Source organism: Thermobia domestica, chromosome 6 (assembly GCF_964235325.1).
Source record: "Thermobia domestica chromosome 6, izTheDome1.hap1.1, whole genome shotgun sequence".
In the NCBI taxonomy this organism is placed as follows: Eukaryota; Metazoa; Arthropoda; class Insecta; order Zygentoma; family Lepismatidae; genus Thermobia; species Thermobia domestica.
Window position 1 is genome coordinate 184,228,209 of NC_137459.1, and position 18,243 is coordinate 184,246,451.

The window sequence follows — 18,243 nt, forward strand, 5'->3', positions numbered from 1 at the left end:
CTTTGTATAAGAAATATATAAAAATAGTATTCATTGTCATGTGTTACTTAAACTATGTATTAATAAATAGTATAATTATAGTAAACAGTAAGCGTTAATAGATATACTTATTTATAATAATAATAATTATTATTATTATTTTTAACATCCCAAAAATAGTGTTCCACGGTGTTGTTTACTCAGTTTTAGTACTACATCAATTGTACAGTCAATACTAATAATATAATTTCGTGACAAATACCTTTGAGTTTAATTCTTAAATAAAAAATGAATCTTTAAATATTGCTGTGTTTATGCTTTTAATAGTTGTAGTAGTAGTAGTAGTCACCATGTACATATTTAAACTTGTACATAATATTTATGCACTAGTGTCCTACAAAAACATACTTATATAAATTTTATAATTTAACTAATACTTTCGCTAAAAGTTTTATTATATACTTCAATTGTTTTGTTATACTTTTTTTACAACTATATGTCTTTATTCTTTTACTTAAAAAATTTTTTCTTTTGTTTCACTCCTTTGCATGTACTAAAATATAAAAAAATGTTCAAAATTAATTTTCCCCTGATTTTGTATACATAATTTAGTTTTCACCCTTCCAAAACTTTATTGCTTAGCTCTCCCAGGTAGGAACCCAACGTAAGCTTAGGTTATTCATTGCGCCGCTAAACATAATACTATCGGTGTCACAGTTGTCAACAAATCGTAAAGCTTTAGCCGCGCCCATAATGTAATGAACGCAGCAAGTACAACGTTTGAAAACTTTAACGGCTTATTTTCATTTTCAACATTTTTATATGTAATAACAGCATGTTTTCCCCAATGAATAGTACGCTTTGTACTTCGTACTGCGGTGCCCATAGGTAGCCGTAAAGCTTTTCTAACGTGCTAACAACCACTGATTGGAACAAAACCATTCTTTGTCCCCATTTGCCGTAGAACAAATTGATGAATAGCTTGGTTATGTATCTTAAGCCAGGGTTTAATCCAATATTTTTCTCATCTAACTGTATGCCTTCGTGGACATAACATTCTGCAATATATTTATTTTTATCTAATTTGCTTGCACATAAAATAAAAATGTTTCATTTAAAGAAATCTGCAATAAACTATGTAATCCTTTTACACTTATTTTAATTATATTTAATGTATAGCCTTATGCACTGCAAAACGCTCAATATTAGTTTTAACCTTTAAATGTATGAACATATTCTTATACATTGTATCCTTTACCTTGTCTTTAAACGTTTAGTAATATATGGTTTAATGTTTTTTTAAGTAGAATAATTATATATCATGTAATTTATTATAAAATGTCTATTTTCACATATAAAACAAAATCCATTGTATGTAAAAATTAAATATGTTAATGCGCAATCTTCTGCGCAGGTTTGTGATTATAAATGAGGTCATGGTTCATACTGATATAAAGCGGATTCTACCGTGATAAGATGTACAGTCAAAGCCCGTCTGTTTCCGCTAGTGCAAAACGAAAAAGAAATACATAACTACATATAAAACCATTTTCAACTTCTCATAATAAAAAACAAAAAGGTGAAATTCAAACTAATCTTTTATCCAAAAGGCATACTGTAGACTCTAAGTATATTTCACCACGTGAAAAACAGTTTCAACTTGAAAAACAAAAGAAAATTATACTTGTTAATCCAAATGATCCTGAAATTCCTGAAGAAGATGATACATGTCGCATAATATTTCCAACACAGGAGCCAATACCCGAACAAGTGTATAGAAGAAGTTTTAGAGAATCAACTGAAATACCATTTCAAGAGAAAGTAACAAGTCAAGATACAATTTCTAATGATAATCTTATATTCAATGAAGTAAAGTGTAATTGTACTCCTAATAACGTAAGTGAAATTTGTTTTAAAACAATTACTAGAAAATTATAAACTTTCTGAACCTTTACTTTGTGAAGGTTGTGCAAATCGTAGTGAAAATAAAACTGTGCATAAATGTTTAACTGAAACCGATGAGGAATTAAATACAGTTGTGTGGAATTTCCTAATTAAAAAATCAACACGTGATCAAATATTAAAACAATATTTGAAAATTCATGTAAAATATATAAATACCAACAATATTCTAAATCTTATAAACAAATTTAACTATTCATATCAAGAAATTACATTAAATGATTATCATATTTTTGATTTAAGAGAAGCATATCTGGAAAAGGACAAAAATGTGTTTCAAAAATCGTTATTGTAAACATCGTTGTATTTTCCTAAATAGATACGAGGAATGCGAATATCATTGTTCTTCTTTTTCTATAAAAGAACACTGTGTGTTAATGTGTATTGCCCGTTGGAAACCACATCGAGAACTTTTATGTTACGGATGTTTTCAAAACAGAAGCAAAATAGAAGAACACGATTGTATTACTTCGGACTATAATATGTTATGCTATAATGCATGGCGTACAATGGTAAGCGCACAAACTTTTGATGAGTTATATGAACAATTTGCAACAGTGCATTCTGATACTGAAATTGATGATTGGGAATTTACATGGACATTATATAACATTTTATTAAACAAAGAGAACATTGAATTAATTACCAAATTATTTTTACAAAAAGATTTACTATATAATCCGCATTTTAAAAAGTTGTAATGGAAACTCTTCTGTTAATCAATTACAAATAATAAAACAATGTGTATAAATTAGTGAAAACTGACCAATATGTAAATGTGCATATACTAATATAAATCTTAAATGTATTAAATAATATATCAAAGAATGTTAACATTATTAAAAATACAAATGTATCTGTATGTATATCTTATTGTGAATAAAATTTTATCAGTGTATATTACTTGTTTTCATTTTTTTATTATTATTTCCTTAAATGTGTTTTTGTTTTGTGTAAATGCGTTTTACAATATTATTATACTTAAAGTATTCTGTGAAAATTAATTCATGCAAGTAAAAAAACTTTAACATGTGCATATAACAAGACAAAATTCACATGTCATAAAATTTACTTGTGCATTTTATAATGCATGCAAGTAAAAAACTTTTTTCGTTTGCGTTTTTTTTTTTGCATTTCGTTTTTTTTAAACTTGTATTTTTATTTTCGTTTTCATTTTGTTTTAAACTTGTTTTGAAATTTTTATACCATATGTATATGAACAAGTTTTTAGTTTTCATATTGCATTTCTAATTAACGTATAACTTTTTATAATTTACAAGTTGTGTGTTTGAAAAATAAGTTTCTTCGGATTAAAGCTCATTGTAAATACCAATTCTTATATCCAATAATAGTATATTACCTATTTTTATTATTATTCAGGAAAAGTTTTTAATAATAAATAAAAATCAAAAATAAAATTTTGGTTAAATATTTATTTCACTAACAGAAAAATATATACAAGCAAAATAATAATAATAATACAAAGAAATAATATATGTACAAAACAAAATATGAATACAAAAATCATGCTTTAAATGTTACATTTCTATCTTTTTCCAATAGTATATTGGGTAATTCCTCAATATATTTCGGATTTTGTAATAATTCATTATATTGTTTGTTAAACAATTGTTCATTAACATACCTATTAGCATGTGAAATCAAATAAATAATATAAACGTCGTTTCTTACATTTTCCCTTGACATAATAAGCCATGCTTCCGCCTCTAATGACAGTTGGTTAGCCAGCAAACAATGATGTCCAAGCTGATTGTAATAATTAAAGTTGCAGCCTTGACACAATAACACATTTTCAGGTTTCCAATTTAAAATACTTTTATGTACACAGTTTTTGTCCACGATATCAAAACCGCACTCACACTTTTCTTTTCGTCGCACTGATAAATCCATTGGTTCTTTTTGTGGTGATGGTGTATCAGGTTTACATTCGTCCAATTCCTCAAATAAACAAAGAATTTCCTCTTCTTCCACCTCACTAAATAATTCTGGCGATGGGGACCTTTCTTCTTCTTCCTCCTCCTTTACATGTGACATTGGTGGTCTTGCTTCTTCCTCCTCTTCAATGAATAAACTTGTCAATGGTGGTCTTGCTTCCTCCGCATCCACATATAATGATGGAACCCTTGCTTCTTCATCCTCTTCAATAAATAAATCTGGCGATGGGGGTCTTGCTTCCTCATCCTCCACATATATCAATGGTGGTTGTGCTGGTGTTGCTTCTTCCTCATTCACAAATATCAATGGTAGTTGTGCTGGTGTTCTTCCTTCTTCCTCCTCCTCCTCCACATATATCAATGGTGGTTGTGCTGGTGTTCTTCCTTTTTCCTCCTCCTCCTCCACATATATCAATGGTGGTTGTGCTGCTGTTCTTCCTTCTTCCTCCTCTTCAATAAATAAATCCGGCGATGGGGGTCTTGCTTCCTCATTCTCCACATATATCGCTGTTGGTGGTGGTTGTCTTGCTTCTTCTTCTTTCTCAACATCCAGCGTCCATTTCATTGCTGGTACTTTTAATGTTGTACCAAACAATGGTCCAGTATATGATGCTCTCAATAATGAAGGTGATCCCACTGGTGATGTTGGAATTAAAACCGGTTCATGTCTAAGATGAATAATCTCCTCCTCAATAATTATTTCTGGAGATTCCGGAGCGTCTAAAGACTTAAACTTCTTCATTGCCGGTTCAATATTAAAATCCATCTCAAATCTGCCTCTCTACTTAACTTTTAATCGACTCTACAGCGTTGATGCCTCTATGAACAACTTCTCTTCAAACCCCAGTATATAAGGAAACATTTTATCACCAACGTCATATCACATGATCATTATATTTTTTCAAATATAATTTCAAAAACAACCCGTCATCATAAGCACATGATATACGAAAACACGTAAACAATATGCTATCATGTTGTAGTCAAACCATATGATATTTTAAACCGACCTATTAAAACAAATATTATTTCGAAAACAACAAGTTTTCAAAGTTCAAAACATCTATAATGTTAAATTCAGTTTTATTTATCATTGGTAATCTCTCGCTTGTGTATTCAACGCTCTGGCAATCTTAATTAATAACAAGGATCTTTAATCATATAAGTTCAATACCCTATCTATCTTATTTTGTAGTACGTCAACAGTTTCTTTTATAATATCTTATCATAGCGTTCCCATCACATGTTCACAATACGTAAAATCAACATTACTTGTGGCAGTGTCATATATTGTTTATTCATCTGTTGGTGAACATCCCATCACGTGTTCACCTTATGCATAATCAAACGTGGTTAGTTATCAATCACATGTTACTTTATCATACTGCTGTAGCCCCAAATTACTTATCACATGATGTTTAGTCATACGTCAATGACCCGAATTACTTATCACATGATGTTTAATCATGTATCAAGGGTCAAAATTACTTCTTCTGGTATAGTCACATAATGTTTAGTCATGTATCAACGGTCAAAATTACTCATCATCACATGATGTTTCGTCGTTCAACAAGTTTATCTAATCGTACAAAGGTCAATTCATCCGGTTTTTCAAAGCGCGCAAAACCTCAGTTCATGTCTTAAGTTCTTCGGTGATGGATGTGCAAGAACAAGACTCCGTCTTTAGTACGGACATCAAATATGGCTAAATAATGCAATAAAATAAAATAAAGTTATTTCCTATTTTCCCAAGTTCAATTCCTGTGTCCACATAAATATAATTTCATATTTTTTAAAAAATTCATTAAACAGGGGGAGGGTGTCCCTAAAAAAAACGTGGTCCCTATACAGGGGTCAATCTTGGGTCCTGGGGGCCATTTCCAGGGGTCATCCACTGTGACCTTCGTAGTGGTCATTCAACCTTTCCTTTCGTCATCTATCATTGTGAAACACATCACGTGTTCTTTATCAATCAATTGACCTTTCCCCTTTCCTAATCCTATTGCATCTCCTCCTTCGATACTCCCCCCTTATCCTTAATTAAACAAGCGATAAACTATCTTATCAAGGCGCGGCAAGTCTTTTCATGTTTACCATACTAAATCAATACTACTCAGTATTGCTACACTTTAACATCCAGGAAATTAACCTTTAAACGCCCGCCAGGGATTTGAACGAAATCATAGACTTACACGTTAGGGACTCTGGGGGTCCCTCTAATTATCATAGAGTCATGATTGATACATCATTGAAAAACACAAATTAAAACGAGATAACATTTTGAAATTTCCGTCATATTCATAGAAGAAGTCTTACATGAAGCTGCCCTGAAAATAAATGTAATGTATTCAAATTCAAAAACTGGGAATAAAAAAATCAAATCCTGATGCTAAAAAACAAAAACAAAAAGAACGTAGTCCCCGTTGTACTCCTTGCACACACGGAATAGATATCAGCGGAAACTTTCATGCTTCAGGGACATGTTGATACCAAAATTATCTTCCTAGCTTAGTTAGGGGCTGAGTTATTGAGGTTTAAATTTAGTTATATTGAGAGACGACCAGAATGTGACTATTTTATACCGCTAGGAAGTGGTCGTAACTCTGTAACGATGCATTTCTTTGTTTGTCTACCCATAAGAAATACACCCCTGAAATTTTGCCGTGCCTTTACCCCTCAAGAAAAAAACTGATGCAAAAAAGCACATACTTTACCCTCCGCTGTGACACCCCCACATATATAAAATGAATATCGTTAGAAAGCTTCATCCTTCAGAAATACATATATACCAAAATTATCTTCTTAGCTTAATTAGGGGCTGAATTATTTGTTTTAAACTGAGTTACATTTAGGAGCAACTAGAATTTGACTATTTCACACCGTCAGGCGGCTCAATGGCTGTAACTCTGTAGCGATACATTTCCCGACGTATGGTCATATGAACTTTTTTGCTTGTCTACCCATAAGGAATTAACCACTGAAATTTTGCCATTCCTTTTTGTTACACCCTGTATAGTGCATTTAAATGATTGCAAATAGTGTGTAATCAAACTATACTTATCGTAGTGAGTAGCAGTCATATTGTTGCATATGAGTTATACTACAAAACAAAACCGAACTGAGGTAAAATAGAACGTTCGTTGTACTGTAAAATGAACATTCTTCCAGTCTTGGCACATTTGTAGGGTGAATCCAAATTGCTCTATATCTTCTTTTTTTTCTTTTTATTTTTTCCAATGTATCGCTAAGATTAAGGCTGCAGCTTCTTCTGACTCTAACATGGCTTCCATATTGGTATCACGATCTTTGGAGTGCCTCAGAAGTATTCAATGCCTTCACACTACAAGTTCACGTGAGCGGCTCACCCAAGTGGCTCACAAGATAGTTATGTGAAGGCTACCTTGGTGTTAGAAATTACAGGCAATTTGCAACATTTGACAGCTATTGCCTTCTTTTAGTCCATTAAAACGAGGAATGAGATTATCTTCTAAACACTACTTTCTAAAATAGTTAATATTCTTAATATGGTCTTCGTTCTTACACGGCTCGTCATCTATGAGTATGACGTCACATTTATTTGAAGAAATGTTCCTTAAGAATGGAGGACATATAACACCAATATACTTACATAAGTAGTACTTTTATAAATATCAAATATTTACGCAGATCAATTTTATTATTATTATTATTATTATTATTATTATTATTATTATTATTATTATTATTTCCTCAACACGTTGAAAAACGTGAGAAAATGAGACGGAATTGATCAAAACCGTTAAGACTATAACTACTACGAAAGGTATATCGAGATCAAAGTCACTTTAATTGCACATTATATTAGGCGCTCACTGGCATTGTTCTGCATTGGAGTCACAGCCACATAACAAATTCTACACATAACAAATTAACGCAAAAACTATACTCGTCGTGTTCTAGCTGGCGGTAGTACGCTGAGGCATTCAAACTAAGTAAAATATGTCCTCTACAGACATGCATTTTGTGACGGTATTTTCATTCCAATTAGATGATGTAAATATGTGTATTCTTAAATGAATTTCCACCAATAGTCCCTATACCAATGATACATTACAATAATCACACCAAACCCACCAAAATTGTGTGAACACACCTTATTTGTTCTTTTATCAGTAACTAGTGTTCGTATTAAGCAATCTATGACCCAATTTTTGTTTGACGTAGGGAGGTTGTGATTCTACGTACAATTCCGAAAATTGTATTTTAATTGGTCAATTCATTTGGGAGATATTGGCAAAATAGCATGTAGGATACAGGATGAATATTTTCATATGACCGTAGCATTAATACACTGGTATTAGCTTTAACAAAAAGTCATGATTGGACGATGATATAACCTAAGACCTCACCCAACTCTTTTCCAACAACTAGAAACTATTATCTCAAAATGTTGAATATAGAAGCACGGGCAATGATATAAGTTGCCTGCTGCAAAGCTAGGCGTTAGAAAGTTCTTTTTCTTTTCTGGCCATGTTCTCCGATTGAAAATCTATGCAGTCATGTTAAATAACCGACAGCGAACTTGGCTTGTAGTACTTGTATTGATTAATGAATGATAGCCAATCCATTCATGTTTCAGTTGTGTTTGAAGAACTTCTGGAAAGAGAAATGGGATTCTTGAGCTGACGTTGCTTGTGCTGTTTTCCAGGACTCGCCTTTTTGTCTTGAGGCTGAAACATAGCAACGATTAACATATTTCCGTACAGCCAGTTTGACAAGCCTAACCTCTGAAGAAGTTGCACTCCGGTCACCTCTTCCGAACTAAAATTACACCTTTAACCATATCGTCTCCCTTCATGTAACTTTTTTTTTCTTTAAAATAAAGAAAAATACACTCGTCCAATAAAAGAAAATTGGCTTTGGCCTTCACTCCTGTATTTTTTTTAATGCGTGGAAATTCCATCATTAAAACATTTGTCTCATCAGTTCTTTTTAGTTTCATGTTGGATCTTAAAGTAAACCCTCTTGAATACAAATACCAAAGATTTTTTTTTCTTTTTTTTAAATTTTTATTTTATAAAGGAGTATGACAAGAACCGGTCGGTCTTGTGGTATGTTTCTTCTTCCTTATGACTCGTACTCCCACTGGTGACAACAACACAGAAAAAAGCATCCATCCTTAAACTATTTCAGACAACATAATTTACTCACAGCCACTTTTTGTTACAAATATGTACGTACTTCCTGGAGGGCATATTACCAGGCTATCTTATATACGGAGACATGAAGGGGCGCAAGTGACTGGACGTTAATACACGCACATGATATTTATATGAGAACAAGCAAACGACAACACCATAAGACACCTTTCTAGGACTATAATTAAACACTTGTGTTTAACTGTTGAGCTTTACAGCACTTGCACACATGTGCAATCAGGGTCGGAAGTTGGTTTTGCATTCAAACGTGAGAATACATGCACACACATATATACAAATATTAACCAGCTGCTTCTAACATCATATATATATATATATATATATATATATATATATATATATATATATATATATATATATATATATATATATATATATATATATATATATGATGTTAGAAGCAGCTGGATTATAGGGTCAGACGTAGTAAAATTTTTATGACAGTTACGTACATACATAAAGTTCTGACAATAGGGCCAACCACTTACTAGGATCAAAATCCAAGGTCCACATACTCTAAAGTAGAATGCAAAATATATTTTTAAAAAAAACTATGCACAGTTTTCTTTTTTGAGCTGAGAAAAGCAAACAAACAAATGCAGCACAATTTACTTCTCTGCATGTAAGAATGAATATGTATTTGTTTGAATTTCACGTCTCATGAGCCTGCTTTCAGATTAAAGAAGATAAGAAATGAATTTAGTAATGAAATGAATGATGAAAAGACAATACTGGCACTCATGTCCTCGAGGAGATTCTAATTCACGACGAACTTGTCATGCAATTGTCATCCTAATGTCTTCGACCAAATGACTTTGAACAATAATATTTACGTATATAGATTATTTCAAACTGGGAAAATCAATGTTATCACATTCTTTGAAGAAAGCAACAACTTTCCTTTTGGAAGCATAAATTCTTAATACCTCTTTAACGTCAGTATTATTATCGTGAACTTGAGCTTCTTTCTATTGGTAAGTGGGTCAAAATCTGACGGCAGTCGCCAGGAGCTCCAGTCTAGTAGTTTGCATCGTTATATAAGTGTTGTTTAACTAACTCGATATTTAAACACTATGTAAAGTTTGTTTACTTAATTTTTATTTTATTCCTCACTCAGAATTGAGAGACTACGTTCCGCAGAACGACTAATTCGGACAATGACATGTTTTAGAAAAGGACACCGACGATTATTAAAATAAATACAAATATTCATTATATCATTTCTCATTACTGTTTCATTAAAATAATAATAATAATAATAATAATAATAATAATAATAATAATAATAATAATAATAATAATAATAATAATAATAATAATAATAATGTCTGTGTAATCTATCGATCCCAGCTCGCGCCGTGTGGACTTTGTGGTGGACAAACACCGTGCTCGTGGGTTTTCTCGGGGTTCTCCCGTTTCCTCCCACTTTCTTCATTCCACCATTTCACTCATCTGTCATCATCACCGCCTCCTTTAGCCTAACCGGAATAACCGTGGGACGTAAAACTTAAAGATTTCATTTCATTTCATTTCTGTGTAATCTATTTTCCTGAGTGAGAACAACTCAAGTTTAAAACACATACCAACTTTATCACTCTGAAGGGGTACCTAGATGGAGAAAAAAAAAACTCGGCTAATGAAACAAAGTTAGCATTAATACAGGTAGCTTTTAAATATTGCGTATCCCTGGGCATCAATTTGTGTAACATGATTACATTCACATTTTTAACGGTCATCTATGAAACTGAATCTCCACACTGTGATGTTTCAGTATCTTGTCCTCATTGTTTGTAAAGAATAATTAAGTAGCAGAAAAAGAACTGGTTTTGCTTAATTGTAGCTAAAGGTATAAAAAGACTATAAAGAACTGATAGAGGGAAAGAGGAATGAACGATTTCTGTTTAGCCTGTGGCAAAAATTCTGGGTCAAGTTTCTATTTCATAGTTTCGATCGAACATAAATGTTCCCAAATGAAACCGTGTATGAAGTGTTTTAGGTTTTGCTTTGAGGGAGAATGGAATGCCATCGTCTTCACTCTCTCGCACACACATACAAACTAACACATACATCTTGTTCTACCCTCCCCTCTACTGCACCGCCACCTTCTTCAAGAGGTCTATTCTCAGACCAACAGCCCTGAAGCCTTCATTACGACCCAAACAAATTACGGTCAAATTGATTATGAGACCTGCTCGAGTGGGTCCTAGAGTTCCAATAGAGGGACGAAACAGGCTGGCCTAACTACAGGTTAGACCTCAACAGTTCTTCTTCTGTGGTTTAAAGACAAACCAAGGACATTGTAAAGGAAGTAAACCAAGAGGGAAAAAAAGTACAAGAATAAGCCAACGGGCGAGGATACAAGAGAGAAAGAAAGATTAAAAGAGTAGTTAAGCAATGGGTCACGGGGATGGATGGCTTATTACAACTCCACCTTACAACAGACTTTTTTTTTTTTTTTTTTTTTTACTGCAAGACATCCCATGATTATTTGAGACCTCAAAATAGATGCCTTTTCATAAGGAGCAGACGCGTACTATTTGGTTATTTATTTATTTATTTTGAGAGAGAGGAAGAAAAAGTCTGCAATAAAATTTATCAGAAATAGTATGTTTAAAAAATCGCAACAGATAAATTACCATTTCACTACAAGTTGTAGTGGAACATTGCTGTGATATTTTTTTACTAAGCACTTAAAAGGATAACAATCCATTTATGTAGTAAACATAAAAGTACTAATGCAGTTCTGTATTCAAAGAAGTGCTCTAAATATTAATACTCCCAATTATAAGCAGTGGCGAAGCCTAATCCCACAAGTAGGGTAGGCCCAACAAACTAATAACATAAATAACATTTAATGTATCGTAAAATGTTTAAAATTACAGTCAGAATTCTATTTTCCTTATTGAGTTAAACAGAAAAACTACCAAATTATTTATTTTAAAGAACTTTCTTAGCTGTATTTCTAACATTGTTTATAGTTGAATTTACGTGCATGTATACATAGTAGATTTGTTGTTGTTTAACAAGAAGGAATGAATATATAAACAAAAGTAGACGGAAATAATAATAATAATAATAATAATAATAATAATAATAATAATAATAATAATAATAATAATTATTATTATTATTATTATTATTATTATTATTATTATTATTATTATTAAACGAATATTTACATGAGAAAAACACGCAATATGTATTAATGGAATATTCCTATTTAGCTCCACTACAAATATTCATACTTTCTTCTGGCTGGGATTTGCAGGAGTATGAGGGGAATTTCCTTCTCAGTTGCTGTTTTTATTTCCAGCATATTTGAAAATGGAAGGAGAGAAAAAGAAAGTACATTCTTATAGTTAGATATCAAATTTCACGGATAAGCGTTTGTTACTTGCATCTCTCACTTTAAACTAAGTACAATATTCCATTTATTTAATGTATCACGTGATAATGACTTCACTAGAAATGTTAATGCAAAAGAAACTTTATTTGAAGCAATCCGAGGTATTTAATGTTGTATTCTATGGAGTAGCATATATAAAGGGGTGGCTTCCGGGCTTAAGCACTCACCGAAATTATGTCGCAACCTTTTATTGTTATATATATATATTGCAGAATTTTTACATTTCCAGGAATAAAGTTACCAAAGCCCCTTCCTAAACAAGCAAAAATCCCCGAAACAAAATCGTAAATACCTCTCTTGATTTTATGAAATGGAAAAAAATCAACTAAAATTACACACAAATATAATTATTTTATCCTGTACGGTAGCGTTGGGTAAAATTATACATATTATGATTTGTGTATCAGACTTATATTCTACAAGCTTTTTTAAACCAGGCCCCATGTAGGTGGAAAAGAACAGCTACTCTGAATAACTTCTGAGAGTATATATGTAAATTAAACAAGTTATCACTAATAGAAACACATAAAATAAGTATCCTACATTTTGTAAATACATCACTCTCATAATCCATTCCTTGTTCAAATCAAAAACTCTCAGTACTCATATAGGCTAAATCGTCACAAGTTTGTTAACTGTGATAAATGGAACTTTTTGGTACTGGCCTCTCACATTTCATAGGTAAATAAGAGTGAAATGATACAACAGCTTTATCAAGCATTATTTGATATGTGAGCATTATTTGATTATACGATAATTATGTTCCTTTTCCTTCAATATATATGTTTAGTAAAATTTTGGTACACTCTGTTGATATGGGTATCAGTCCGAAAATCACTCAGGCACAGTGGTGATTTAAGAAATTTCCCCGAGAACTGTGAATACACTAACTAACTAACTCTATGGCCTATGGAACCCGGAGATTCAACGCCGCGTTCACAAAAGCTCTCCACTGACTTCTATCCTTGGCTAACTGCATCCAGTTTCTACTTTGTATTCCAATCTCTGCGAGATCCATCTTAATATTGTCCTCCCATCTGCGCCTAGGTCTTCCTAATGGTCGTTTTCCGATTGGTCTTCCAGTCAAGACTTTGAAAGCGTTTCTACTTTCTTCCATTCTAGCTACATGACCCGCCCACCTAAGCTCCTAGACTTGACGACCCTAACAATGTTGGGTAAACCATATAAATTATGTAGTTCCTCGTTATGAAGTTTCCGCCATTCCCCATTCCCGTTCCTCTTGGGTCCGAATATTCGTCTCAGGATCTTGTTCTCAAATACTTTCAGTCTATGTTCTTAGCTCAGAGTAAGCGACCATGTTTCGCAGCCATACAGCACAACAGGCATGATTATCGCTTTGTATATTTTAAGCTTCAAATTCCTCGACATAATTCGCGACGACAGGAGATTTTGAACCGAATAGTAACACGAATTCCCTGCTTTTAGTCGACATTTAATTTCTTCGTGAATATGATTTTCGTCTGTTAATATTGATCCTAGATATTTGAAACTATCCACTTTATCAAAAGTATTATTTAATATTTTAACGCATCCATAATTTGCTGTATTCCGGTCCCGACGCACTTCCATGTATTCAGTTTTCTCTGCATTTACTTCTAAACCCATGTCCCTGCAAGCGTTTAATAAGATCTATGCATTTCTTTCTATTGTTCTCCTATCATCCCCTATTAAATTTACATCATCAGCATATGCCATAACCTGGTGAATACCGTTTAACTGTAGACCCTGGTTGCTATCTTTGATTTTCCTTATAACGTATTCCAGAACGAAGTTAAATAATAATGGCGACAACGCATATCCTTGTTTCAGGCCATTTTCGACGTGAAAGCTCGTGGACAAAAATTTTCCTACCCGGACTTTACTTTGGGATTCATTTAAACATATCTTAATTAATCTAATTAGCTTTCTCGGTATTCCAAGTTCTGTAAGAACGTTGTATAATGTTTCTCTCCTAATCGAGTCGTACGCCTTTCTAAAATCAATAAATAGTTGATGTGCCGGGGTATTGTGTTCCCACTTTTTTTCGAGTATTTGGCGAATGGTAAATATTTGGTCGATAGTTGATTGATTTCTTCTAAATCTGCACTGATAATCTCCAATAATTTCATCTGCTTATGGGGTCAGTCTTGCTAATAGAATATTTGAAAGGATTTTATAGGATGTTAACAGAAGAGAAATGCCTCGATAATTATTACAGTCAGTTTTGTCGCGTTTCTTGTGAATTGGAACAATGATTGATTCTTTCCACTCTTGTGGCAATTCTTCCTTGTTCCAGATAAGGAAAATGAGTTTGTGTATCTTGTTCCACAATTTTTCGCCTCCAGCTAAAATTAACTCAGCCGGAATTTCATCTACACCCGGAGATTTGTGTTTCTTTAATTTCTTTTTAGCGGTTTCTACTTCTATTCGGTTGGGTTCTGGAATATACGGTTCTGCGGTGTGTATCTCCTTTTCCCCACGCTCACTAGTTTTTGGTTGAGTGTTAAGCAAATCGTCAAAGAAACCTTCCCATCTATTTAAGATGCTATCTATGTCAGTGAGAACACTGTACCGTCGTATTTCCTTAACATATAAGCACGAGGTTGATAGCCTTTCTTAAATTCGTTGATTCCCTTATACATGTCCCGGATGTTTTTATTTTTACTATTATCTTCAAGTTCCTTAATTTTAGCTTTCAGAAAATCGCGTTTCTTTGTTCTAAAAGTTTTGGAAGTTTCCCGCCTGATATCTGTGAAATTTTGTGTAGTTATTTCATTCGGATTTTGTAGCCAGCTTAATTTTGCCTGTTTTCTCTTCTCTGCTAGTTTTATGCATTCCTGGTCGAACCATGGTTTGTTCCTACGTATTTCCGTGTGTCCCAATTTTTCTTTTGCTGAAATTTTAATGCTATCTCTAATTTCAATCCAGGTATCCTCAACACTAGTGCACTCCGAATCTTCTAAAGCCGAGAATCTGTTCGAAACTTCAATCTGGTATTTCTCTCTTACCTGGCTCTCTTCTAATTTCTTTAAATTGAATCTCTCCGTTTTCGGACAATGAATATTACATTTATTCAACGATAATCTCTCTCTTATAATTGCTACTACCAGGTAGTGATCAGTGTCACAATCAGCCCCTATAAAAGACCGGACATTAATTATGCTAGATTACCTTCCTCTATCTACTAAAACGTGATCGATTCGATTATGTGTTTTCCCGTCTGGTGATATCCAAGTGTATTTATGAACGTGGGAATTTTGGATGTGGGAATTTTGTACTCTTCACGATTAGGTTTTTGGATGTTGCAAAGTTCACGAGTCTAACACCGTTGTCATTACTTTCCTTATGCAGACTTTCGTTCCCGATAATCGGTTTGAAAATATCCTCTCGTCCTACCTTCGCATTGAAATCCCCTAATAGAATTTTCATATGGTATCGCGGGAGTTGGTCAAATATTAGGGATGGCCACAAAGATCCGGTTCCGGCGGAACCGGTTCCACGAGGAACCGGTTCTCGGAGATCCAGTTTTCAGAATAGGTTCTAGACCTGGATCCGAAAACCCGGTTCCAGAACCGGATCTTAGGAAACGGTTCTAGACTGGATCCGAAAACCCGGTTCCAGAACCGGATCATAAGAACCGGTTCCTGACCTGGATCCGAAAACCCGGTTCCAGAACCGGATCTTAGGAACCGGTTTCAGATTTGGATCCGAAAGCCCCCAAAGACCCGCAAAGGAGGCACAAAGTTCATATTCAAAACACTGCAAAGAGGACCATGCGCTTGTGCTCTCCCCGCCCAGACCTGCTTGTGCCTCCAGAAAAAAAGTGGTCCGCCAGTGGGTGTTTAGCCAAATAAGTTGGCCAGTTTGCCTGTTTAGCCAATGAGTTTGCCAGTTACCTAGTTTATTTAGCCAAATGAGACAATCGGCCACCGCCTGGGCGCCTGCCACCATTTCATCTAGCACACTGTTGACAGACTGCCAGCTGCTCGGGTCTAGCGTAGGGATGGTCACAAAGTTTCGGTTTCGGTTCTTGGAGATCCGGTTTTCAAAACCGGTTCCAGAACTGGATCTTAAGAACCGGTTCAAGAACTGGATCTTGGGAACCGGTTCCATACCTGGAAAAAAAAATGAAATCTTTAAGTTTTACGTCCCACGGTTATGCCGGTTAGGCTAAAGGAAACGGTGATAATGAGAGATGAGTGAAATGGTGGAATGAAGAAAGTGGGAGGAAACGGGAGAACCCCGAGAAAACCCACGAGCACGGTGTTTGTCCACCACAAAGTCCACACTGCGCGAGTTGGGATCGAACCAGGGACCCCAAGCACCGGAGGTGAACGCTCTACCACTGAGCCACCGCGCCCCCTATGGTTCCATACCTGGATCATAAAAACCGGTTCCATACCTGGATCCGAAGAACCGGTTCCAGACCTGGATCCGACAAACCGGTTCCGGGATCGGATCTTCTGGAACCGGATCCGTTCATACCCGGAAACCGGTTCCTCCAGGAACCGGTTCTGGCCATCCCTATCAAATATCCGTTCCATTTCTTCGTAAAAACTGTCTTTTATTACGTCGTCCTTATCTTCAGTTGGGGCATGTACATTTAAAACAATAATATCGCACCACCGTCCCTTAAGAGTAATAAAAGAAAGTCTGCCAGTAACAAATTCAACCCGTTTAATTGCTGGTAATATACGTTTATGAACGGAAAACCCTGTTCCTAACTGGTGATTTTTATTTCCTTCCCCGTAAAAGAACGTAAAATTTCCGGAATTCACAGATCCATTTCCTTCCCACCTAACTTCCTGAACTCCTACTACGTCCATCCTGTATTTCTCTAACTCACTCGTTACGGATTTTATCGCGCCTGCCCTATAAAGACTCCTAATATTCCATGTTCCAAATCTCTTGTCCATTTTCTTTTGCTGAGGTCGTGCCAAGTTATCAGTCCTTGTCCGAGGCTTTTGTGAATATTTCTGAACAAGTTCTTTTTTTACAGGATGAGGTTGTTAGCCCTACCCAAACCCCCATCTGGAGGACCACTCCTAGTCGGCTGTCCGCGACTGCTTATTCAGTATATTCGCAGCTAACCTCTATATCTAGAGGCGTTCTCGTCGATCCGCAACCTGAGGACGCGCCATGCCGTGGTGACAGGAACCCACGTTACACGGACTATGAATACACGGATAATGAATCCAAAGTCAACAGTGCACGATGTGGTACACAAACGATTACGTTTACGCGCGTATAAGGTGCAATTGTTGCAAAGAATTAAACGCAACGATAAGTCACAGAGAGCAGCATTTGCTACTGAAATTTTGGACAGGATTGATTATGATCATAAGTTCCTATTGAACGTTGTTTTCTCTGATGAGGCAACTTGTCTGGCTTTGTTAACGGTCAGAATGTTAGGATATGGGGATCTGAGAATCCGCATGCGTACATAGAACATTCCAGAGACATTCCAAAATTGAATGTTTGGTGTGCTTTAATACGTAGTGGAGTTATAGGCCCCTTCTTTTTCATAGAGCAAACCATAATAGGAAATGTGTTCTTAGACACCTTCAACACTTTGCTGTTCCCCAGTTACAACATTTGCAATCTCAAGTGATATTCCAATTTTGTGGTGTCCCTCCGCATTGGAGCCTACAAGTGAGGGAGTACCTTGATACTGAATTTCTTGGCCGTTGGATAGGCTGTGATGGGCCAATTAGGTGACTCCCACGCTCTCCTGATGTTACCA